General features: G+C 47.1%; 1 long non-coding RNA gene across 1 annotated transcript in view; it reads right to left on the reverse strand.

Moving 5' to 3' along the window:
• The window catches only part of LOC142760032 (uncharacterized), a 78,046-nt gene that overhangs the window by 42,311 nt on the left and 8,401 nt on the right, over positions 1 to 27,334 (reverse strand). The gene's annotated exons all lie outside the window — the stretch shown is intronic.

A 27,334-nucleotide genomic window follows, 5' to 3' on the forward strand; every position in this document is an offset into this window, starting at 1 on the left:
TTAAAAAATTGTATATACTGCGTGTTTGTTGTGTAAAGCTAGTAATGAGAAAAACTCAGATAGATTGGGGGGGGGGGGGCTTCTTTTTATAATTCTCCTCAGGCAGCAGAGAGGCTAGGTTCACCCCTGGAGGCAGGGACTCCTAGCGTCATAGATAGCTATGATGCTAGGAGCCTGGCTCCCTGAAGCGTGTTCGGTCCGGGAAATACTGCCGACATACAGTCCGTATATCATGGACCGAACATGCTCGTGTGAATCCGGCCTAAGAGTGACCAGAGACCACGACTGCCAAGCTAAGTACTCTACAGAGACTGTAGCTGCTATAGCCATTCATAACTTAGATGTGATCAATAACAGATGGATCCTGAGTGTCAGAGACACGCAGGACCCGTTGTCACCAAAGCCAGTCCCGCTGACCTGACGGTTTTGAGTTTCAGCACAAGATACAGCTTCTATGTATCCAGGATACATAGAAGCTGTATCTCAAAAAAAGAAAACATTTTTTCATAAAAACTAATTACAACGTTGCACTATATCGGCCACGGACACCTTTCCGTATATTTACGGGTGTGTGTCCGGGCCATAGAAACGAGTATCAAAAAATAGGACATGTCCTATTTTTTGCATTTACGGACTGTGCTTCTATACTTATTGCTGTGAGCACAATCCCCAAATGCGGATGACACGGTCATTTGCTTGGGGCCGAATACATTGTTTTAGTAAAAAAAAAAAGTCTTCAAAGATTTCCATAACCTTTAAAGGGACAGTGTCATGATTATTTTTTTAAAATTAATTTATGTGTTTTTATTTAATAAGATATTATATTGACTTTATTTAATTTTTCACACAGAAAGTTTTTTTTATTAACACTTTCTTACTTTACTGGGGGGCTGCCATGTTTTATTTAATCTGTGTATGTGTCTCTTAGGGTATGTGCACACGATGAGTGTCTTTTACGTCTGAAAATACAGACTGTTTTCAGGAGAAAACAGCTGCCTCGTTTCAGACGTAAAAGCTCCTCCTCGTATTATGTGAGGTGTCTTTGACGCTCGTAAATCTTGAGCTGCTCTTCATTGACTTCAATGAAGAATGGCTCAAATTACGTTGCAAAGAAGTGTCCTGCACTTCTTTGCCGAGGCAGTCATTTTACGCGTCGTCGTTTGACAGGTCGTCGGCACAGTACGTCAGAAACCCATTCAAATGAATGGGCAGATATTTGCCAACGTATTGTAGCCCTATTTTCAGACGTAAAACGAGGCATAATACGCCTCGTTTACGTCTGAAAATAGGTCGTGTGAACCCAGCCTTAACGACACATACACAGATGGAATACGGAAGCACAATGCTTAGGACACAATAAACAGGAGACGTTCATTGCTTCTGCTATATGGCTCTGTACTGCACCGACGCAGTTCAGAGCCACACAGCAGAGAAGCTGGTTTGTAGGGAGATAGCAGGCGCCATTATGAAGACCGGCTGCACTGCAGGTAAGGTGTGTGTCTCTGTCTGTCCCTCTGTCTCTCTCACAGACCCCCGCTCTCGTGAACCCCCCTCGGCCCCCCCTGGAGCCCCCCCCACACCTGCTGTAATTGTGTCTGTATGTAGCAGAGCTGAGTGTGTGTGTGTGTGTGTGCAGCAGAGCGGAGTGTGTGTCTGTATGTAGCAGTGCTGAGTGTGTGTGTGCCTCAGAGCTGAGTGTGTGTCTGTATGTAGTAGAGCTGAGGGTGTGTGTGTGTGTGTGTGCAGCAGAGCTGAGTGTGTGTCTGTATGTAGCAAAGCTGAGTGTGTGTCTGTATGTAGCAGTGCTAATTATTTGTGTCTGTATGTAACAGAGCTGAGTGTGTGTGTGTGCAGCAAAGCTGAGTGTGTGTGTGTGTGTGTGTGTATGTAGTAGACCTGAGTGTGTATGTGTGCGTGTGTGTGTGTGTATGTATGTAGCAGGGCTGAGTGTGTGTGTGTGTGTGTGTGTGTGCAGCAGAGCTGAGTGTGTGTATGTAGCAGAGCTGAGTGTGAGTGTGTGTGTGTGGGTGCAGCAGAGCTGAGTGTGTGTCTGTATGTAGCAGTGCTGAGTGTGTATGTATGTAGGAGGGCTGAGTGTGTGTGTGTGTGTGTGTAGCAGAGCTGTGTGTATGTAGCAGAGCTGAGTGTGTGTGTGTGTGTGTGTGTGTGTGCAACAGAGCTGAGTGTGTGTGTGTGTGTGTGTGTGTGTGTGTGTGTGAGTGCAGCAGAGCTGAGTGTGTGTCTGTATATAGCAGTGCTGTGTGTGTCTGTGTGTAGTAGTGTTGAGTGTGAGTGTGTGTGTGTGTGTCTGTCTGTATGTAGCAGAGCTGAGTTTTTGTCTGTATGTAGAAGAGCTGTGTGTGTGCAGCAGAGTTGAGTGTGTGTCTGTATGTAGCAGAGCTGAGTGTGTCTGTATGTAGCAGTGCTGTGTGTGTGTGTGCGCTCGCGCAGCAGAGCTGTGTGTGTAGTGTGAACAGCAGAGTATGCACGGGCGCCGCTGATCCTTCATAGCCGCTTCATGCAAAATCAAGCGTAATCAAGCGTTTATTGATGCGGTTTTTGGCACGTAACATGCGCAAAAAAAACATGTCAACTGAAAAGTCATTCACTTCACTTTCATCATTCTAAGGGTATGTTCACACGCAGTGTTTTCAGCCGTTTTTCGGGCCGTAAACGTCCCAAAAAACGTCTGAAAAATCGGAAGCAGAACGCCTACAAACATCTGCTCATTGGTTTCAATGGGAAATACGGCGTTCTGTTCCAACGGGGTGTTTTTTACACGGCCGTTTTCCAAAAACGGCACGTAAAAAGACGCCCGCCAAAAAGAAGTGCATATCACTTCTTGGGACGTTTTTGGAGCCATTTTTTATTGACTCTTTAGAAAAACAGCTCCAAAAACCAGGCGTAAAAAACGCCGCCAAAAACGCGAGTTTGATTAAAAAATGGCTGAAAATCAGGAGCTGTTTTCCCTTTGTTTAGTAAGCGTGTGAACATACCCTTAGCCTTTTGATGTGTCCTATAGCTTCTGCCAGCTGCCATTTGTACAATCACACACAAAATGGCAGCCGGACACTGCTTAGCAATTTGAAGACACCTTTTCCTGGCTTGTAGGAGGAGGGGTAATATTCCCTCCCACATTTACGGCAGCTGTGAGTCAGGTTGCTTTGCCTTATTCACCTTGCTGTAATTCTGGGAAGTGCTCCCTCTGGTGGCCAACATAGGAAAACATGTCAAATTATTATTTCATTTTTAATACTTTCCACCATGTGGAAGAAAAAAAAAATACAGCAAAAAACTTAAACCATATAATAGAAATACGTAACGTACTTTAAAAAAAAAAGGTTTAATTCGCGACACATTCCCTTTAAGTTATGTCATGCAGTGTATATTTGATATCCTAAAACTATTATACATTGAACTGATTTGCTCTTATTAGGAAAGAAATGTGTGCCGCAAGGCTGGGAAGATAAGACAGACATTCCATTGCATTCTTAGGATTAGTTGTACAGTAGTAAGATTAAAATCTAAGAATTAAACAGTGCTTCTTTCTTAGGCTGGTGAATGAATAATGAACAGCTGTAATGTCTCCAAGTGTTGTAGCTATTTTCAGCTAGTATCATATAAAAAGTGTGCTGGGAAGGATTATGTGTTATCACACTTATAAAATATACCAGTACCCGTGTTTATCATGGTGACATAGACAGCGCCATGTTGCTCTGCTCAATTGAAAACACAAAATTTATAATTTGCCCCATGAGCTGCTTATGTAATCTCATCAAAAGGAAAAATATAAGGATCATGGTGTTGGTTTTTCTAGAAAGTTTTACGCAGAGTTCTTTAAAGAATTCGTTAAGAGGTATTTCTCAATTCTAGTACCAGGCAGATCATGTGTCACGACATCCATAGCCGCCGCAAGTATTTACTGCTGAGGATCAGAGTTGAGAGACACTGCATAACTTTTCTGATAGTTCTGAAGTTTTTTTTATTCAGTAAATAAATGTGCTATTTTATTTATATTTGATAATTTACCAATATCTTTATTAAAAATGGTGATGCTCACAGGCATTAAATACAAGACCACTTCTCCTCGATACATACTATGGCTATGCCCTTCTCTGAATCTTTTTGATATGAACAAATTCAACACTTTTTAACCTCCCTATAACAAAAACATATGTATCTTGACTCGAAAAATTACAATTTGTAAACATATATGCTACAATAACCCAGGTGGACCAGGTACTAGATCTGCTCTATATGACTAATTTACTTACCCACAGGACAAATGTTACTATTTGCAATGATGGGTGGTGGATCTAGGGGACTTTTTTTTCAGAAACTGGCAAAATGTGGCTGAATCCACTGCTAAGCTCTCTATCAACGCAGCCTTGACATAATCTGGTAGGAGGGTTATAATAAGCATCAGTAGTCAAGTAACAGTCCAGTTTTGGTACACAGATAAGTGGCAATAGTTTGTAGGGTAAACAGGGTAAATAGCGCCACACTGCCCCTTCCTTGTAAACAGCGCCACACAGCCCCCCTTGTAAACAGAGCCACACACAGCCCCACTTTTAGATAGTGACCACACACAGCCCCCCTTGTAAATAGCGCCACACAGCCCCCCTTGTAGATAGTGCCACACAGCCCGCTGCCTCCTTGGAAATAGCGCCACATTCCCCCCCTTGTAAATAGCGCCACACTCCCTCCCCTTGTAAGTAGCGCCACACTCCCCCTCCCCTGTAAATAGCGCCACACTCCCCTCCCTTGTAAATAGCGCTACACTCCCCCATGTAAATAGCACCATACTGTAAACTGTGAACTCCTGGCTCTTCCTAATGCATACGGGGCACCTACCAACAGCGATCAGCTGGTCTGCGGCAACCCCTGCTTCTCTACCAACTAGTTGCGCCCGGGGCACATGCCCCGCCTGCCCCCCTTAGCTACGCCCCTGGATAAGGCATTTTTGAGTGGGTATGGATGGTTCACAGGGAAATACATATGAGCTATTATCCACTGATACTTTCTAAATTAAGAGAAAATGGTGCGATTTTGTGTCTCAAGGCTGAGGATACAAAGTAACACTTGTCTCTAGTCAAAATTATTACTGAAGTAAAATCAGCACAAACCGGAACTCAGGAGGTGCAAAATTTCTGACTATACACAGTAGGGCAGATCTATCAATATAGTTGCAGGGAAGTATTCTGGCGTTATGTAAAGACTGTGACTAAACTGATTTATGTCTGCAAGATATTTATTCATATGTTCCTCTGATATCCACCGTTTAACCCCTTGTATGCATGCTGACCATTACATAACGAAGCAGAAAAAAGGGAGGGGATTCCCCTTTGCAAGCATTACAAGATATGGGTACAGAGCTGAGGATCCATTGAAGAACCCTCAGGATGTTTTGTAGTATAGGCTGGAGCTAAGGCATACTAATGGATTCCTAAGCAGAAAGGGTAATATACTAGTGAATATGCCAGCATAGTACAAAGTAAAAAAAAACAACAACATGGTGGGATAAACAAATGAAAAAAGTAAAACAATAAATCAATACAACATTGGTTAAAAGAAAACGGACGTGAAGAAAAACTCCTAAAAACATTAATTGGAAGACACAAATTAGTATAGACATATTTCGTGCCCCCACAATCGTAACAATCTGTACATAACTCTATTTATGATGATTAGTTAACGTTAGTGCCACACCCTTTTGTAGATAGTGACACAGCCCCCTGTAAATAGAGCCATACAGCCCCCTGTAGATAGAGCCACACAGACCTCTGTAGATACTGCCACAGTGCCCTCTGTATATAATGCCATAGTGCCTGTTGTAGATGCCACAGTGCCCTCTGTAGATAATGTCACAGTGTCCTCTGTAGATAGTGCCAAACAGCTTCCTGTAGATAGTGCCACACACACCCCCCTGTAGATAGTGCCACACACACCCCCTGTAGATAGCACCACACCTCCCGCAGATAGTGCCGCACACACCCCTCCCAGTAGATAGCACCATTGGGGCTCCCTCTAAGAGTGGAATTCCCAGCCAGAGCGTTGCCGACACTCTGGCAGGGGATTCTGCTCCTGGAAGAGCCCCTGACTTCACTGTACATATATGGACAGTGATGTCAGGAGCTCCCTCTATGAGCTGAATCCCCGGCCAGAGCGTAGGCAATACTCTGGCCGGGGATCCCGCTCCAGTAGGAGCCCCTGACGTCCCTGTCCATATATGGATAGTGACGCCATGGTCTCCTCCAGAAGCGGAATCCCTGGCCAGAGCGTCGGCAACTCTCTGGCCGGGGATTCCACTCCTGGAGGAGCACCTGACGTCACTGTCCATATATGGATAGTGATGCCAGGGACTCCTCCAGGAGCGGAATCCACGGTCAGAGCCAGGGAATCCGTTCCACGAGGAGCCCCTGACGTCACTGTGATGTCTATGAGCGAAATCCCCAGCCAGAGCATAGGCAACGCTCTGGCTGGGGATTCCACTCCAGAAGGTGCCCCCGACGTCACTGTCCATATATGGAAAGTAATGCCAGGGGCTCTTCCAGAAGTGGAATCTCCGGCCAGAGCATCGGCAACTCTCTGGCTGGGGATTCCGCTCCAGGAGAAGACCCTGACTTCACAGTCCATATATGGACCGTGAGGTCAGGGGCTCCTTCTATGAGCGGAATCTCAGACCAGAGCGGCGACTACGCTCTGGCTGGGGATTCCGCTCATGGAGGGAGCCCTTGACGTCACTGTCCATATATAAACAGTGAAGTCAGGGGCTCCTCCTGGAGTGGAATCAAAGTCCTGAAGACACAGATACAATTGAATATGGCAGTTGCCGAGACACGTCCGGGACAGTAATTTGACGGGACTGTCTCTGTAAATTCAGGACAGTCCCGGCAAATTTGGGACTGTTGGCAACTATGATAATATCGACATAGGCCCCATTCACATGTCAAAGACTTCCGCATGGACTCTGTACTGCTGCGCCTACGGTCCCTGCTGGTCTGTACAAATGACTTGTAGCCACTCTATGAACTAAACACTGTGTGTGAATTCAGTCCTAGCTTGTTGTTTTAATTATATCTCTGGTGTATAAAATGTTGCATGCCCTTGCACCATATTTGTAAACTGTGGGGCAGGTTTATCAATGTATTTACGTTTTCTTGCATGAAAAATATGGCGTTCTGGCCATGCCACAATCTTTCCTATTAACAGTTTTGTTAGACTCTAGCAGTGACTGCTATGACGGATCCATTTTCAGATGAATCCAAACGTACCCTGATGGACTTCATTGACTGGGTGCACCAGTTCTGATGTTTTGATGAGAAGATTTATGCTGCAGGCTGGGCTATTCTTGCCATTGAAAGCACTGGAAAACCAAATGGAAACCCCAATGAAACCCCCAAACAGTACCATAAACAGAGGGTTACTTCACATACGTTACATAATATTTTTGCTAAGGTAAAAACATTTATTCACAAAAACTGTTATAGTATGTGAACCAACAAACTTGGGAAAAATAATTTAATAAATTGATCAGTATTTAGGGTGTTGCTCGCTTTGCACAATCCCTTATAGTTAGAAGGGTCCTCCAACTATGAGCTAATAATAGGGTTTCCCACTACTAAGTCCCCTGTAATCTGTAAGGTAATAGAGCCGCAACTGTTCCATTTCCCTGCATGCCACCACAAGGAAAATTAAGTACTACATGGGGCCAATTGTTTAACCCTACTTTGGCCTCAAGGGCAGAGCATTCTTTTTTTGTTTTTTTCATCATCGCACCCAAAGAGCCATAACTTGTGTATTTTTCCATCGATGTAGAACTATTCAGGCTTGCTTTTTGCAGGAGGAGATGTAGTTTTCATTGGTAATATTTTTTTGTTAAAAAAAGCAATTACGCTGTTGTTTTTGGTATTTTGTTTTGTACGGTGTTCACCATGTGGTTTAAATAATGTGTTAGCTTTGTTGTTCAGGTCATTACAATTGCGGGGATACCATATATGTGTATTTGAATATATATTTACACTTAGAAAAAAAAAATGTTATGTAATTTTTTACTGTGCATTTTTTTTTTAAATGAACGTATTTTGTCTTTAATATTTTTTTTAGTACCAGTAGGTAAATTTACAAAGATGATATAATGCTTTTGTATATCATCTTTCAGCCCATGCCTCTGGCACAGCCTAATAGGCATACAGTTATGGCAGACCTGGGGGCCTTTGTTAGCTGTTCGCAGGCCACCGATGATTGACATAGGGAGCTATTGCCGTGGGATTTTAGAAGGTTAATAATCGAGATTGGAGTTATCTCTGATCCAGGACGTTACAGTAGGAGCCCGGCTGTCAATCACCTCCCTCTATCAATTGCGAGGGTTTTTTGCAAATTCATAGAATTTAAGGGTCTAGAAAATGGGAATTAGCAATATTTTATACATTCACTCTTTGAGATGGAGGCGGAGCCTATAACAACATCTTCTGGTTTCAGTGGAAAAGTTATGGATTTTACTGCGTTAACACTTGGCTGCTGGGTCCCAAGAGAATTGGTGCATGTACATTAAGATGCAAGGAGGGCGGCACTAGTGTAATTATTTTCCAGTGTGCCGCCAGGAAGTAGATACTATCGAATAAAAGACAAGAGGGTGAGACCACCCCACATTGTACCAGGGAGAGCACATTATGCTTGTGGTTACCAGGGAGGAGATGTGGCTACAAAAGCCTTTGATGTAATATAATCAGACTACCTGACTATGGTAAAGAGTCGCTTTTTCTTGTTAAAAGATAAATTAACTTCAAATTAATATTATTTCTGCTGGTTCTGTATCATGAATGAATGCTAGGCCAGAGTTATAAAATTGTTGACAAATTACTATATAGTTAAGAACATGTGATAAAGACTAATAATGAATAAACTCTCTAAATAAAACATCCCACATAATTAGTAGATCAAACATTCTAATACACTGTATATGTATAACACTACACGCATGTCAAACAGTATAAAAAGTTCTGAGGATATGTAAAGTGTAAATAAAAAAGAACGTGAGGACAAACAATAAATAAGGCCTTATTCACATGGCAGGGTCCGAGTGTCAGCCGATAAAAACGGCCATTTTGGGCCATTTTTTCCAGCCGTTTTGCATCCGTTCCAATTCAATTCTGGGCCGTGTTGCCGTTTTAAACGGCCAATTTTGACCCATTTTGCATCCATTTTTTTCACTGTCCGTTTTAAAATCGGATGAATTTCATTTATACATTTTTTGCCACATACTTCTCTCTGTAGATAATGCCACACACTGCCGTCTGTAGATACTGCCACAGCCCCACTGTAGGTAGTGCCACACAGCCCTCCTTGTAAGTAATGCCACACAGACCCCCTTGTAGGTAGTGACACACACACCCCCCTGTAAGTAATGCCACACAGCCCCCCTGTAGGTAATGCCACACAGCCCCCCTGTAGGTAATGCCACACAGACCCCTTGTACATAGTCACCCCCCATGGATGGCACCACCCCCCTACTTTCCTGTAGGGGACGGCTCCAGGAGAAGTTCCTCACTTCACTGTCCATATATGGACAGTGAAGTGAGGGACTTCCCCTGGATTGGTATCCCCGGCCATAGTGGTGGGGATTCCGCTTCAGAAGTCCCTGACGTCACTGTGTCCATATATGTACAGTGAAGGCAGGGACTTCTTCTGGTGCGGAATCCCCGGCCACATCGCCGGGGATTCTGCTTCAGAAGTCCCTGACGTCACTGTGTCCAGGGACTTCTGCTGGAGCGGAATCCCCAATCCCCGGCCCCAGCATTCCCGGGCCGTTAAAAAATCGGTCGTGTGAATAGCCCCATTAGGGGTCTATTGTTCCTACTACAGCCATGTGATGGCAGTTTTTTGAACATCCGTCATACGGCCGGGAAACCCTTTCGTGTGCATAAGGGCATCTAACAATTTACTATGATGTTAAAATAAAACTTACAACTTGTTAAAATATCATTAATAATTTTAGCGGAACAGAGCTGCAATAAAAATGTTATAAATAATGGAATGCTAAGTATCTACTATTACCAGTGGCGGATTATCATATGGGCAATTCGGGCGGCCGCCCGGGGCCCGAGGCTCCCGGGGGGCCCATGGCAGCCCGAACCGCACATTATCTTACAAACCTATTCAGGGCGCTAGCGCTGCTAACTTCCGAAGATGAGGAGGGGAGGAGCAGGGAATTGGCCGGGAAAGGGGTAGGACACGCCTCCCTGACAAGTGCGGGCGCCGCCATGAGTAACAGAACAGCGACGGACGGCTGTTCTGTTGCTCCAAAGCTGCCAGAGAAGACCCGGGCGGGCGGTCGGTCACCGGCGCTGAGGTTAGTCGGCTTATCCTCCTGCCCAACTGGTTCCCGACCGCTGGCTGTATTTTTACGGCCAGCGGTCAGGGACGGGTCCTTAAAACCCGAGCCATAGACTTTCTACGGCTCGGGTTTTAACTTGCTGCCCGCGCGATCGGGCAGCTGAATGTCGGGTCTCCGGCTGTCAGTGACTGCCGGGGACCCTGAGGAGAAGACAGAAGCAGCTTTCGCTGCTTCTGTCTTCTCCGATGTCTTCTTACACAGCGTTCAATGAACGCTGTGTATAGGAATAGAGACAGCAGCAGCAGCGCTGTCTCTATTCCTCCCGGTAACTAGACCCAGCACAGCCCTATTAGTGACAATCGTCACTATGACAGGGCTGATTTCCCTGCTGTGCAGCTCCAGTTACAGGGGAAAAGATGGTGTAAAAGAAAGAAAAAAATATATAGAAAGTTCCCCAAAGGTCTTTTTTGACCTTTGAGGAACAGACCATAGTAATAAAAAATAATAAAGTAAAGTGCAAAAAAAAAATAAATAATAAATACACATAAAATACCCCCCCCCCAAAAAAACAAAACGTCCCCCCCGCCAATCATTGTTGTAACGCTAGCGCTGACCCAATTACCCTAATATAGACATGTAATATATTAAAATTTACGGTAAACAATGGCGATTACAATTAAAAGGTCTATTTTAGGGTAAAACTATGTTATTACCAAAAAAAATAGCTGAAACGTAAAAAAGCTTATTTTTTTACTATTATTTTCAAACTTTATGAATAAAAATTCTAAAATAGCAAAAAAGGTGTGCATAAAAACGATAAAAAACGAAACCTGCATTGTCTACGGAAAAAACGTCGCAAAAATCACGTTGTTTTTTTTTTTTTTTTATAAAAATGTGTGTTTGGTGCAACTTTGTAATTACGTTTTATTAAAAAATATTTTCACTTTTTGAGATACAGCTGCTTTGTATCCTGTATCCGTCAGGTCAGCAGGACTGACGGGATCAGTGAAACGGACCCTGCGCTAAATTATAATCTTAGATGTGATAGATTTGAGGTGGATCCTGCGTGTCACTGATCCTGTCAGTCCTGCTGACCTGACGGATACAGGATACAAAGCAGCTGTATCTCAAAAAGTGAAAATATTTTTTAATAAAATCAATCAATCACACACATACTAATATATATATATAAAATTAGGAAATAAAGTTTTTAAATGTGTACATAACCTTGTGGCACTATATACAAGGGGGAGCGCTGTGTGGCACTATATACAAGGGGGAGCGCTGTGTGCCACTATATACAAGGGGGATATATACAAGGGGAGTGCTGTGTGGCACTATATACAAGGGGGAGCGCTGTGTGGCACTATATACAAGGGGAGCGCTGTGTGGCACTATATACAAGGGGGAGCGCTGTGTGGCACTATATACAAGGGGGAGCTGTGTAGTGCTATCCACAGTGGTATGTGTGTGGCACTCTTTATAGGGGGGGCTTTTTGGTGCTATTTACAAGAGGGGGAGGGCTGTGTGGCGCTCTCTACAGGGGGCTGTATGGCACTATCTATATGGGGCTGTGTGTAACGCTCTCTACGGGGGGGATGTGTGACATATAGAGGGGGCTGTGTATGGCGATATCTATGGGGGTGTGTAATATCTACAGGGGCTGTGTATGGCGATATCTATGGGGGTGTGTAATATCTACAGGGGCTGTGTGTGGCACTATGTACAGGGGGCTGTGTGTATGTGGTGTTTTACAGTGTGTGGTATTATTATATTCAGGCGCGCAGTGTTTGGTGCTATTATATTTAGGGGTACGGTATGTGGCACCATGATAACTTTATTTTCGTTTATAGGTGTGGAAATGTTGGAAAAGTGAGGAGACGTCTGAGTGGCAAATTCTGCAGAAATGAGTCATGGCCGGGAGAAGTCGTCATGAGCGCTGGACCGGATGGAGAAGAAAAGAGGAAAAAAACGACTAGAATCTGAGACGTCGTCACCTGTGAGTCACTAGATTTATAGAGAATCTGTCACCTCTCCTGACATGTTTATTATAGGAATCCTTGTATTTCACAAAAAGTCTTTCTGCAGTCCAGGACTGATAGACAATTCCCCTTGTCAGGAGGTTGTGTCCCTGCACAGTGTGATACTGTCAGTATGTAGGGACACCGCGCTGTGACAAGGGAAATCGTAACACTGTTAATGCTTGCCCAAAAAGGTAGTGTTAAAAATAGTTACGGCGCGGCAGGGCGGCGGTGAGGAAGGGGGGCCCAAGTTTGGGTAACAGCCCAGGGCCCATGGTCTACTTAATCCGCCACTGACTATTACATGAATACTGAAATAACCCACATTTACACAGTCCATCAAAGGTTTTCCTACTAACAACCATTATCCCACCGCTGGGACCCAAATGATCACTAGTACTAGGACCTGAGTCCCCTGCTCCTCCTCACCAGCATATCCACATTCAGGGAACGTTTTATAGAGCACGCTCCATACGAGTCTTCCTCATCACAAATGTGCTGGTGCAGAGGAACAGAGGACTAGAGTTCCACATAGTAATGATTGGAGGCGTTCCCAGCAAATTATCATTTATCACCTATCCCCAATGTTAGTGGGAAAACCCCTTTAAGGGCTATTGCGACTCATCTTTCTGACCAATGATAATCTCAATCACATAAATGTATAAACCTAGAGCATTTCCACCCACAAAGTAAAATTTGCTAGGTAGATGCTGATGGTTACTTTATCGGTTAGCTTCATGATGTAGGCTTAAAGAGGATTTCCCATCAGGGACATTTATGACATATCCACAGGTTGTGTCATAAATGTCAGATAGATGAGGGTCCCACCTCTGGGACTCGCACCTATCTCTAGAACCGGGCCCCTTAAACACAGTTCTACCTTTTTCTGCTCCCTCTGCCTCCCCGGCCACTTCTGGACTGTATAGTCGGGAGTCACGAAAACTGAGCTGAGCTACGCTGTTTCCGTAACTACCATTCAGTTCTATGGGACTTACGGAAACAGCGTAGCTCAGCGAGTTACGCTGTTTCCTTTTTCATGGTTGGAATTCACCTGCATCAGCCACAACACAGAGCGGCAGAACGGGGTTTAGGGGTCCCGTTCTAGAGATTGGTGCATCTATCTGACATTTATGACATATCCTGTCATAAATATCTCTTATGGGAAAACCCCTTTAACAGAAGTATTAAAGGAACACTCTGGGCAAAACTGATATATTACATTATGCCTAGTGCAGTGCCTGAAAGGGCGGCGCATGACACAGGGAAACAATTTTTTTATGTCCTGTCTGAAACGTTTCATTACAGTCCCTTAAAGAGGTTCTCCACCAATGGCGTATATATAGGGGTCGCAGCGGTCGCAAACGTGAACAGGCCCCGAAAGCCATGGGGCCCGCAGCCCCCCGCATCACATCAATGAAATGTTACTATAGTAACTGGGGCCTATGTAATAAACTACACGGGCACCCATTACTATAGTAACTGACAATACTTACCTTCCTCGTTCCAGAGCGCAGTGGAGGTCCTGACGTCACAGCGCTGTATGCAGCGCATGATGTCACAACGCTATGCGCTGCGCACAATATCCTGACCCTGGATGGAGTCAGGACCTCCGCTGCGGCCGAAGAAGAGGGTAAGTTTAATACCACTGTATGCTGGAGCTGATAGGTCGGGGTCCGACTCCAGGGACCCCCGCCAATCAGCTGTTTTGAAGGGGGTGCCGCCGCACGTATAAGCGTTACTTCCCCTTCATTCTGGTCACTTTCTCACACTGTGAATCACTGACACGGACGTGTCAGCGATTCACAGTGTGAGCAAGTAAGGCAAATGAAGGGGAAGCAGCGCTCGTACGAACGCTGCACCCCCTTCAAAACAGCTGATTGGTGGGGGTCCCGGGAGTCGGACCCTGACCCATCAGCTTTTAATGGCCTATCCTGAGGATAGGACATCAATGTTTAGGGACTGGACAACCCCTTTCAGCCTACCATGTGACAGGCTTATATACAGGGCCCCAGCAGACAGTAAACTTATACTGTATAAGATTACTGTCTGATGGACTCTTTATCTAAGCCTACCTTGTGGTAGGCTTAGATACAGGGTCCAACAAACAGTATCACACATGTACATGGGCCCTGTATCTAAGCCTACCATATGTGTTAGGCTGTGTTCACATCACCGGTAACCCCTCAATAGAAAGGCAAACTGAAACCTCAGCTTCCGTTTCCCTCACCATTGATCTCAATGGTGAAGGAAACGTTGCTAAAGGTCTCCGTTTGTCACAGTTGTGACAAGGTTCTGTTGCTCTTGATGCAGCCAATAGCGCAGTCAAATGCGCTATTGATTACTAATGGTTTTTTTTTTGTGTTTGTGTTTTTTAACAGGTTTGGTCGTTGGACCACTTCGATGACGTCTTTTTTTTTATTATCAATAAAATGGTTAACAAGGGTTCTGGGGATTTTTTTTAATTCAATAAATCTATTTTTTCTATGTCCTTGTTTTTTTTTTTTACTTTATTACTACCGCCTTAGTAATGGCCGCTGACTGATTGACAGCGTCCATTACTAAGGCGGGCCTTAGTGTTAGCCGGTGAAGTCATGAAGAGGCTAATACTAACCCCCATTATTACCCCGGTACCCACTGCCACCAGGGGTACGGGGAAGAGTCGGATACAATTCAGTACACAACCATCAGTAGCGAAGGTCGGGCACTAGGGCGTCCGCAGGCTGGTATTATTAGGCTGGGAAAGGCCCTTCCCACCCTGGTAATGCTAAGCTGCTGCTGTGTTGTATCTGACTGGTTATGAAAAATAGGGGGGACCCCAAATCATTTTTTTTTAAATAAATAAATTGGAAAGAACGATGTGGGGTCCCGTCCCCCCCATTTTTATAACCAGTCAAATACAACATAGCAACAGCAGGCTAGCATTACCAGGGTGGGAAAGGCCACAGTTTTTCGGCTTTCCCAGCCTGATAATACCAGCCTGCGGCCGCGCCAGTTGCCCTTTATCAATAAAGATGATCGGGTACTGGATCGTACCCGGCTCTTCCCAGTACCCCTGGTGGAGGTGGGTACCGGGGTAATAATGGGGGTTAGTGTTAGCCTCTTCATGTCTAACATTAAGCCCCACCTTAGTAATGGATGTTGTCAATCAGCCAGCGGTCATTACTAAGGTGGTAGTAATAAAGTTTAGAAAAATGCATAAATAGAAAAAATATTTTATTGAGATAAAAATCCCACACACAACCCTCGTTATCCATTTTCTTGAGAATAAAAAAAAAAAATGCCGTTATCGAAGTAGACCTTGTATCCGAAGTAGTCCAACAACCGCACCTGTAATAAAACACACATACTAAAATAATTAGTAACACACAAAAAAGCAAAACAATTCTTATACTTACCTTTCCTGGGTCCAGCGCTGGAGCCGCAATGTCATCGAGCTGGGTCCTATAGCTAATCCTATAATGTGTGATACTGTCTGCTGAGCCACTGTATCTAATGCAATCATATGTGATAAAGTCTGCTAAGCTACTGTATCTTATCTTATCCTATCCATAGCTATAGGGTCGTAGTGCTGTAGATATGCTGTCTCCCAGTGGCGTAACTACCGCCGTAGCAGCCGTAGCGGCTGCTACGGGGCCCGCGGCATGAGGGGGCCCGTGTCGCCCGCCGGCACGGGCCCCCACCATGGCCGGAGGCTCCGCTAGCAGCCGCTATGGCTGCTACAGCGGGACGCCACTGAACTCTACAGCAGAGCAGGGAGGTATTTCCCCGCTCTGCCATTAAACAAAAGATATGTATCCCCTCTCCACAGGACAGGGGATACATGTGTGATCGCTGGTAGCGATAGGGAGAACGGGGGACTGAAAGTCCCCTGAAGTCCTCCATCACAAACCTCGGACTTCTGGGGTCTGTGTCGGCAGCTCCGTAGAAATGAATGGAGCGCAGGTCGCGCTTGTGTGCATGCGTGACCAGCGCTCCATTCATTTTTAGTGAGTTAGTCATGGAGAACTTCAGGGGACTTTCGGTCCCCCGTTCTCCCTATCAATGCCAGCGATCACACATGTATCCCCTATCCTGTGGATAGGGGATACATCTCTTTTAGTAGGACACACTGTAGGTCGGATTTTTTGGGGAGAGGGGACACTGTATGATGTTCCCTACAGGGGGGGCTGTATAGCGTTACCTACAGGGGGGGCTGTATGGCGTTCCCTACAGGGGGGCTGTATGGCATTCCCTACAGGGGGGCTGTATGGCGTTCCCTACAGGGGGGGCTGTATGCCGTTCCCTACAGGGGGGGGGCTGTATGGCGTTCCCTGCAGGGGGGGGCTGTATGGCATTCCCTGCAGGGGGGGGGCTGTATGGCGTTCCCTGCAGGGGGGGCTGTATGCCGTTCTCTACAAGGGGGGCTGTATGGTGTTCTCTACAAGGGGGGCTGTATGGCGTTAGCGCCATACAGCCCCCTCTGTAGATAACGCCATACAGCCCCCCTGTAGATAACGCCATGCAGCCCCCCCTGTAGATAACGCCATACAGACCCCCCTGCAGATAACGGCATACAGCCCCCCTGTAGAGAACGCCATACAGACCCCCTGTAGATAACGCCATACAACCCCCTCTGTAGAGAACGCCATACAGACCCCCCTGTAGATAACGCCATACAGCCCCCCCTGTAGATAACGCCATACAGCCCCCCTGTAGAGAACGGCATACAGACCCACTGTAGATAACGCCATACAGCCCCTCCTGTAGATAACGCCATACAGACCCCCTGTAGATAACGCCATACAGACCCCCTGTAGATAACGCCATACAGCCCCCCCTGCAGGGAACGCCATACAGCCCCCCCTGTAAGTAACGCCATACAGCCCCCTCTGTAGAGAACGCCATACAGACCCCCTGCAGATAACGCCATACAGCCCCCCCCTGCAGGGAACGCCATACAACCCCCCTGTAGATAACGCCATACAGCCCCCCCCTGCAGGGAACGCCATACCGCCCCCCCTGTAAGTAACGCCATACAGCCCCCTCTGTAGAGAACGCCATACAGACCCCCTGCAGATAACGCCATACAACCCCCTCTGTAGAGAACGCCATACAGACCCCCCTGTAGATAACGCCATACAGTCCCCTCTGTAGATAACGCCATACAGCCCCCCTGTAGATAACGCCATACAGCCCCCCTGTAGATAACGCCATACAGCCCCCCTGTAGATAACGCCATACAGACCCCCTGTAGATAACGCCATACAGACCCCCTGTAGATAACGCCATACAGCCCCCCCTGCAGGGAACGCCATACAGCCCCCCCTGTAGGTAACGCCATACAGCCCCCCCTGTAGGTAACGCCATACAGCCCCCTCTGTAGGTAACGCCATACAGCCCCCTCTGTAGAGGACGCCATACAGCCCCCTCTGTAGAGGACGCCATACAGCCCCCTCTGCAGAGAACGCCATACAGCCCCCCCTGTAGATAAAGCCATACAGCCCCCCACGTAGAGAACGCCATACAGACCTCCTGTAGAGAACGCCATACAGCCCCCTCTGTAGACAACGCCATACGGCCCCCCGTAGAGAACGCCATACAGCCCCCTCTGTAGAGAACGCCATACAGCCCCCACTGTAGAGAACGCCATACAGCCCCCCTGTAGAGAACGCCATACAGCCCCCCCGTAGAGAACGCCATACAGCCCCCTCTGTAGAGAATGCCATACAGCCCCCTGTAGAGAACGTCATACAGCCCCCCTGTAGGTAACGCCATACAGCCCCCTCTGTAGAGAACGCCATACAGCCCCCCTGTAGAGAACGCCATACAGCCCCCCTGTAGATAACGCCATACAGCCCCCCTGTAGACAACGCTTACAGCCCCCCCTGTAGAGAACGCCATACAGCCCCCTCTGTAGATAACGCCATACAGCCCCCTCTGTAGATAACACCATACAGCCCCCTGTAGATAACGCCATACAGCCCCCCTGTAGATAACGCCATACAGCCCCCCCTGTAGATGACGCCATACAGCCCCCCCTGTAGATGACGCCATACAGCCCCCCCTGTAGATAACGCCATACAGCCCCCCCTGTAGATAACGCCATACAGCCCCCTCTGTAGATAACGCCATACAGCCCCCTCTGTAGATAACGCCATACAGCCCCCTCTGTAGATAACGCCATACAGCCCCCTCTGTAGATAACGCCATACAGCCCCCTTTGTAGATATCTACAGGGGGGGCTGTAAAAAAGGCACTATCTACAAGGGGGGGGGGTTGTGTGACACCCAGGGGAGGGGGGGCCCCAGTCAAAAGTTTGCTATGGGGCCCAGTCTTCCCTAGTTACGCCCCTGCTGTCTCCTATATACACATATACATACACATATATTTTTTGGGGCGTATATGTATATGGGGCTATTTCCCCTGACGTTTCAAGACCTTAGTGACGCCCCTGGCTGCTGGTGCTGCATCGTTGGGTCACTTCGGAGACCCGGCGATACAGCTGAAAGCTGCGGGCCGTCAGCCATGAGAAGTATGGGGGGGCCCAAGAAGTACCTTTGCATAGGGGCCCATGAACCTTTAGCTACGCCACTGTTTTCCACTTTGGACAATCCCTATTTATTAGAAGGGTCCCTTGACAAAGAGCAGATCCCCAGTAAACAACTGTAATCCGTGATCTGGCAGTAAATGTTCAGGTTTTTCTGCAGCGCCACCACAGGGAAATAAAGCATTACAGATCCTCCAGACAGAGAGACGCTCTTTGTATCTAGTCTCCACACTGTCCAAAAGCTGAGGATCCTGAACAGAGGATCCCCCTCTAAAAACTGAGAATTCCCCAATAGTGTATATAATAATTTTTTTCCTAAACTGGACAAGCTCTTTAGATAAATGTGAGCGTTATACCCTAATTTTGCCCAAATCCCTCTGTACCCCTTGGCTTCTTAAATGTCCCGCATTTTGACCTGATGCATAGATGTGCATTTAAGGGAATCCGTCACCACCTGCTGATTTCTCTGACGGAGGGCAGCATAAATGTGCTGACAGTTTCCCATTAATATATTACAGTTTTGCTGCAGAAAGTGTCTATCTGGTTCCTAACAGCAATAAACGTATTTCATAATTTGATGCAATTTTGGCTTTAAAAATGCATTTATTCAGATAATTTTTGCGCAAATATATAGATTAAAAAATGTGTATAGATATGCATGACAAAGCTGATCTTTTACAAAATGAACCATAAACATCTTTGACCATACAAAAGGTTGGGAGGTACAGTATATATGGCAGGACTGTCCGTAGTACATGAATGAGGTAGCAATTGGAAAAGTTATATATCCTCCAGCAACAAAACCCTCAAGAAAAAACAAAAATAAATATTAAACCATAGTAGTTTTTTTTATGGCATCAAGGGAATAAGTAATTAAATTAACTTTTTTTTTTTAGCAGTCCCCTGTACAGTGTGAATTCCTGCAGTACTGACATAAGTATAGATATAAGTATAAGTATAGTATAAGTATAGTATATATTGTATAAGTATAGACTTTATCTGCTTGCGTTACATATTCCTATATTTTGTCTTTTGTGCATTAGATGATTGTATGTTTGAGCATTTGATTCAATCGGAGGAATAATGCTGTATAAATTGCATTAAACAACCTGTGTTCGTATAATCTTATTAAAGAGTGGATAAAGCTAGACTGATCCAATTTTCTTAAGGGTTTGTGCAGTTCAAGCAGCTAACATCGTAACTGTCATGTCTCTGCTTCACAGCTCCCTAACAAGTCAGTTTCCTTGGGACTACCCATCCTTGCCACTGTAATCCTAGAAAAAAAAAGTGACACTTATTTACATCTAAAGGACTGTTGGAATACGTAATTAGGTAACCCATGATACACGTACTGGCACAGTCTTCGAATGATTTTTATGCAAATAAAAACTGAAATGAAGGAAACAAATACTGATTAGTGCAAATGTTGCATTTGCCATACAAGTGAATAAAGTGGGTGGAGCTGTGACTACTTTGTAAAACATATTTGACAAAATTAAAGCTAGGGCTACACAACAAACATCAGTTTGTTTGCATTGCCTTGTCCACATGGGCAACATTACTATATTACATTATAATTTAATAGCATAAACAGCAAGCAGGGTGAATGTCTGTTATGGCCGCCACTTCACGCCACCGTCCTATACTTACCCGGTCCTGGTGTCTTCTCCCTTATGGCCGATCCCGCTCCTCTCCCTCAATGTCAGCTTCTGGAGGTCTCCCACACCAACGACACTCTGCTCTGGCTCCTAGTGCATGTGCTCTCTGCCTTAAAAGGGTCAGCGTGCACCAAATTATCCACCCAGCTTTCCCTGGGTATAAAGGGTCATCCCTTTCCTATAAACCTTTCCTGATCTATTAGATTCTTCTGAACTTGTCTAGAGTTTCCTTGCCATCGCTTCCTTGAGTTTCTGTGATGGACCTCTGCTTGTACTTTTTGACTATCCTTGTCTGCCCCCTGTCCTCAACGATTGCTGCCTGTTAGGGATCTGCCAGGTACTACGTCTAGGTATACTCCTGGGATTAATCAATCCACACCTGAGGCCAGACCTGTTCGACTGACACCATCTCCCACCAACCAGGGTGGCAGGCTTAGGAGTGGGAGAGCCTATCGCGGCCTGGTCAGTCGGAGTTAGCTCCGCCCCCTGTCCTTTATTACCTGCCTTGTTCTCCTCCTCAGTGCTTGTAATTCTTCTGGATTCCTGGCCCCACTGCTGCTTGCTCCAGCCTGCTTCTGCCGTGCTTCTGCCTTGCTGCAGTTCCGCTTAACCTGCTTTGCTTTGCCTCTGGCTTGCTTCCTCCTCCGTGCTCACTTGGGTATACTCCACTTCATCCTGGTCCGGACTACTCATTCACCGCTCCATTTCCTTGCGGCGTTCCGTGGGCTACTGCCCCTTCCCTTGCGTGTTCCCTGTTTGTTCTCCCGTGCACTTAGACAGCGTAGGGACCGCCGCCCAGTTGTACCCCGTCGCCTAGGGCGGGTCATTGCAAGTAGGCAGGGACAGGACGGTGGGTAGATTAGGGCTCACTTTCCCTTCACCTCCTTCCTGCCATTACATAATTACAAGCCCATACCTAGTCTACCATTTCTCCTACGCTGACGCTATCATGGACCCCCTTGAGACCCTGACCCAGCAGATGCAGGGCCTCTCCCTACAGGTCCAGGCCCTGGCCCAGAGGGTAAACCAGGGTGACGCTGCCTTAGTAGTTCCCCTCACCTCACCTCTAGAACCCTACCTCAAGTTACCTGACCGGTTCTCAGGGGACCGTAAGACGTTTCTCTCCTTCCGGGAGAGTTGCAGACTGTATTTCCGCCTAAAACCCCACTCCTCAGGTTCCGAGAACCAGCGGGTGGGTATCATCATATCCCGACTCCAGGAAGGGCCCCAAGAGTGGGCCTTCTCCTTGGCTCCTGACGCCCCTGAACTTTCCTCTGTTGATCGTTTTTTCTCTGCCCTCGGACTCATTTACGACGAGACTGACAGGACTGCTTTAGCCGAGAGTCAGCTGGTGACCTTACGTCAGGGTAGGAGACCGGTGGAGGAATACTGTTCTGATTTTAGAAAGTGGTGCGTAGCTTCTCGGTGGAACGATCCGGCCCTAAGGTACCAGTTTAGGTTAGGATTATCTGACGCCCTGAAGGATCTGCTGGTTAGCTACCCCTCTTCTGACTCCCTTGACCAGGTTATGGCCCTAGCAGTACGACTTGACCGACGTCTCAGGGAACGTCAGCTGGAACGCTTCAATGTGCTCCCCTCTGACTTTTCTGCGATCCCCCCCGAGGTCCCGTCTCCTCGCCCCTCCACGGAGGACTCGGAGGTACCTATGCAACTCGGGGCCTCCATGTCCCCTCGACAACGTAGGGAGTTTCGCAGAATGAATGGTCTCTGCTTCTACTGTGGGGACGACAAGCATCTTCTGAACACCTGTCCCAGGCGCAAGAATAAAAAGCCGGAAAACTTCCGCGCCTAAGTGATCATCGGGGAGGTCACTTGGGCGCACAGGTATTTCCCGTTAATGTGAAACGCAATAAAATTTTGCTTCCCTTTTAGGTCTGGTTTGCTGGCCGGTCTGCCACGGGCAGTGCTTTCGTGGATTCTGGCTCATCTGCTAATATCATGTCTGTGGAATTTGCTATGTCTCTAAAGATGCCATTTATTGATTTACCTTATCCTATCCCTGTAGTAGGTATCGACTCAACTCCCCTTGCTAATGGTTATTTTACTCAGCATACTCCTGTTTTTGAACTCTTGGTTGGCTCCATGCATTTGGAGCAATGCTCTGTACTGGTGATGCAGGGATTATCGTCTGATCTGGTATTAGGTCTTCCCTGGTTGCAGTTGCATAATCCCACGTTTGATTGGAATACTGAGGATCTCACCAAATGGGGTAGTGAATGTCTTATGTCATGTCTTTCTGTTAACTCTATTTCTCCCCGGGAGGAGGTAAACACGCTTCCTGAGTTTGTTCAGGACTTCGCCGATGTGTTTTCTAAGGAGGCCTCCGAGGTGTTGCCCCCCCATAGAGATTACGATTGCGCCATCGATTTGGTGCCTGGTGCCAAGCTTCCTAAGGGTAGGATATTTAATCTTTCATGTCCTGAACGTGAAGCTATGAGGGTGTATATCCAAGAATGCTTGGCCAAGGGTTTCATTCGCCCCTCGACTTCTCCTGTAGGTGCTGGCTTCTTCTTCGTGGGGAAGAAGGATGGTGGTCTTAGGCCGTGCATTGATTATCGTAACCTGAATAAGGTCACCGTAAGGAACCAGTACCCACTTCCTTTGATTCTGGATCTTTTTAATCAGGTTCAGGGAGCCCAATGGTTTTCTAAGTTCGATCTACGGGGGGCATATAACCTTATCCGCATCAAAGAGGGGGATGAGTGGAAAACTGCGTTCAACACACCCGAGGGTCATTTCGAATACCTGGTCATGCCCTTTGGGTTGTGTAATGCCCCTGCTGTCTTCCAGAATTTTATTAATGAAATCCTGAGAGATTACCTGGGTAATTTTCTTGTTGTGTACCTTGATGACATACTGGTGTTTTCCAAGGACTGGTCCTCCCACGTGGAGCATGTCAGGAAGGTGCTCCAGGTCCTTCGGGAGAATAATCTGTTTGCTAAGACTGAAAAATGTGTCTTTGGGGTACAGGAGATACCATTTTTAGGGCAAATCCTCACTCCTCATGAATTCCGCATGGACCCTGCCAAGGTTCAGGCTGTGGCGGAATGGGTCCAACCTGCCTCCCTTAAGGCGTTACAGTGTTTTTTAGGGTTCGCCAACTATTACAGGAGATTTATTGCCAACTTCTCGGTCGTCGCTAAGCCTCTTACGGACCTTACTCGCAAGGGTGCTGATGTCCTCCATTGGCCCCCTGAGGCCGTCCAGGCCTTTGAGACCCTCAAGAAGTGCTTTATCTCGGCCCCCGTGCTGATTCAGCCCAACCAAGAGGAGCCATTTATTGTGGAGGTTGACGCATCCGAGGTGGGAGTGGGGGCCGTCTTGTCCCAGGGTACCAGCTCCCTCACCCATCTCCGTCCCTGTGCTTACTTCTCTAGGAAGTTTTCGCCCACGGAGAGTAACTATGATATTAGCAACCGCGAACTTCTAGCCATTAAATGGGCTTTTGAAGAGTGGCGGCACTTCCTGGAGGGGGCCAGACACCAGGTAACGGTCCTTACGGATCACAAGAATCTGGTTTTCCTAGAATCGGCCCGGAGGCTTAATCCTAGACAAGCTCGGTGGGCACTATTCTTTACCAGATTTAATTTCTTGGTTACCTATAGGGCTGGGTCCAAGAATATTAAGGCTGATGCCCTGTCACGTAGTTTCATGGCCAATCCTCCTTCCAGGAAGGATCCTGCTTGTATTTTACCCCCTGGTATAATAGTTTCTGCCACGGATTCTGATTTAGCTTCTGATATCGCGGCTGATCAGGGTGCAGCTCCCGGGAACGTCCCTGGGGACAAACTGTTTGTTCCCCTGCAATACCGGCTAAGGGTACTCAGGGAAAACCATGACTCCGCTCTATCTGGTCATCCTGGCATCTTGGGCACCAAACACCTCATCACCAGAAACTATTGGTGGCCTGGGTTACCTAAAGACGTTAGGGCTTACATCGCCGCTTGTGAGGTTTGCGCTAGGTCCAAAACCCCTAGGTCCCGACCTGCGGGCCTACTACGTTCCTTGCCCATTCCCCAGAGACCTTGGACCCATATCTCCATGGATTTTATCACCGATTTGCCTCCATCTCAGGGCAAGTCGGTGGTGTGGGTGGTAGTAGACCGCTTCAGCAAGATGTGCCACTTTGTGCCCCTTAAGAAGCTACCTAACGCCAAGACGTTAGCTTCTTTGTTTGTGAAACACATCCTGCGTCTCCATGGGGCCCCAGTCAATATCGTTTCTGACAGGGGGGTACAATTTGTTTCCTTATTTTGGAGAGCTTTTTGTAAAAAGTTGGAGATTGATCTGTCCTTCTCCTCCGCCTTCCATCCCGAAACTAATGGCCAAACGGAAAGGACTAACCAATCCCTGGAACAATATTTAAGGTGTTTCATCTCTGACTGTCAATTCGATTGGGTCTCATTCCTTCCCCTTGCTGAATTTTCCCTGAATAACCGGGTCAGTAACTCGTCAGGGGTCTCCCCGTTTTTCTGTAATTTCGGGTTTAACCCAAGGTTCTCCTCCGTTTCCCCTGGTTGTTCCAATAATCCTGAGGTAGAGGATATTCATCGGGAACTGTGCACTCTCTGGGCCCAGGTTCAGAAGAACCTAGAGGCGTCCCAGAGCGCACAAAAGATTCAGGCGGATAGTAGACGTTCTGCTAACCCCCGGTTTGTCGTCGGGGATTTGGTCTGGTTGTCGTCCAGGAACTTGCGCCTTAAGGTCCCGTCCAGGAAGTTTGCTCCCCGATTTATTGGACCTTATAAGATCATTGAAGTCCTCAACCCTGTATCCTTCCGTCTGGCGCTGCCCCCATCCTTTCGCATACATGACGTCTTCCATGCCTCCCTCCTTAAACGCTGCTCCCCGTCCTGGTCCCCCTCGAGGAAACCTCCTGTTCCCGTTCTCACCCCTGAGGGGGTGGAATTCGAGGTGGCCAAGATTATGGACAGTAGGATGGTCCAGGGCTCCCTCCAGTACCTGGTCCATTGGAGAGGATACGGGCCGGAGGAGAGGACTTGGGTACCTGCCCGTGATGTTCACGCGGGGGTATTGATCAGGAGGTTCCACCTTCTCTTCCCCACTAAACCGGGTCCTCTTAGTAAGGGTCCGGTGGCCCCTCATAAAAGGGGGAGTACTGTTAGGGATCTGCCAGGTACTACGTCTAGGTATACTCCTGGGATTAATCAATCCACACCTGAGGCCAGACCTGTTCGACTGACACCATCTCCCACCAACCAGGGTGGCAGGCTTAGGAGTGGGAGAGCCTATCGCGGCCTGGTCAGTCGGAGTTAGCTCCGCCCCCTGTCCTTTATTACCTGCCTTGTTCTCCTCCTCAGTGCTTGTAATTCTTCTGGATTCCTGGCCCCACTGCTGCTTGCTCCAGCCTGCTTCTGCCGTGCTTCTGCCTTGCTGCAGTTCCGCTTAACCTGCTTTGCTTTGCCTCTGGCTTGCTTCCTCCTCCGTGCTCACTTGGGTATACTCCACTTCATCCTGGTCCGGACTACTCATTCACCGCTCCATTTCCTCGTGGCGTTCCGTGGGCTACTGCCCCTTCCCTTGCGTGTTCCCTGTTTGTTCTCCTGTGCACTTAGACAGCGTAGGGACCGCCGCCCAGTTGTACCCCGTCGCCTAGGGCGGGTCGTTGCAAGTAGGCAGGGACAGGGCGGTGGGTAGATTAGGGCTCACTTTCCCTTCACCTCCTTCCTGCCATTACACTGCCTGTCCGGACCTTTAACTCGACCAACCGTGAGTGCCAGCTTGTCGCCCTTTGCTTTATCTGACTCTGCATATTATTGATTTTTTACTACGTCCACCAAGGGAGACTACTTTGGGGTAGCGACCTTGGTCTGCTCTTCAGCGAAGTCCAGATCCCTGTATAGGGGTTATAGGGTGAAGACCAGGGGTTCCCTTAGACTCTGCTCCCCGGTTTAGCCCTACATCAAATCCATTGGTGACAAAGTGGGTTGCACCCTCTGCCAGCCCCGTGACAATATCATAAACATTCAATCAAAATGTCCACTAATTTCTCTAATCAGTATAACGTTGAGTATATAAATGGTCTTTTTCAGGACTTCCTTACTTTTAGGCCTCATGCACACGACCGTAGTGTTTTTCTGGTCCGCAAATTCCAGGACCGTGTTCCGTGAAATGTCCTCCGCAGTTCATCCGTATGTAATCCGCAGTTCATCCGTATGTAATCCGCAAAATGCGGATGAAAAAAAAAAGCCTAAGTAAAATAGGATGACGACAGAACTCATTCCCGCTCGTCGCCTAGCAACACTTCTGCAAATCCGCAAACTGCGGTTGACACACGGAGGTGTACCCGCATTTTCCACGGGCCCATTGACTTCTATGGGCATGTCCGCATCGAATTTGCGGGCCGTAATAAGACATGTCCTGAGTTTCTGCGGCACGGATTTGCGGACATGCGGAGACCCGTGAAAACACGGATAGTGTGTATGGGCCCATAGAAATGAATGGGTCCGCAATTCTCCCGTGGATTTGCGGGGGAATTGCGGACGCAAAAACACGTTCGTGTGCATGGGGCCATACATGAAATGATTCCCTATATTCAATGCACTCAAGTAGTAAGCCAATATGACTGCAGTAAATTAATAGGAAATATTAGCATATTCCTTATACAAGAGCTGTTTTATTAAATATTGTAATCCATAATTTTCTATCCTCCTCCATTCACAGGGGTCCAAAGAAATATCCTTAGATTGGATAGCTTGTGTTTATTGCTGTTTTTTCTCCTGACTAAATGACCCATTTATACGCCTCAATT

This window comes from Rhinoderma darwinii, chromosome 4 (genome assembly GCF_050947455.1).
Source record: "Rhinoderma darwinii isolate aRhiDar2 chromosome 4, aRhiDar2.hap1, whole genome shotgun sequence".
Taxonomy (NCBI): Eukaryota; Metazoa; Chordata; class Amphibia; order Anura; family Rhinodermatidae; genus Rhinoderma; species Rhinoderma darwinii.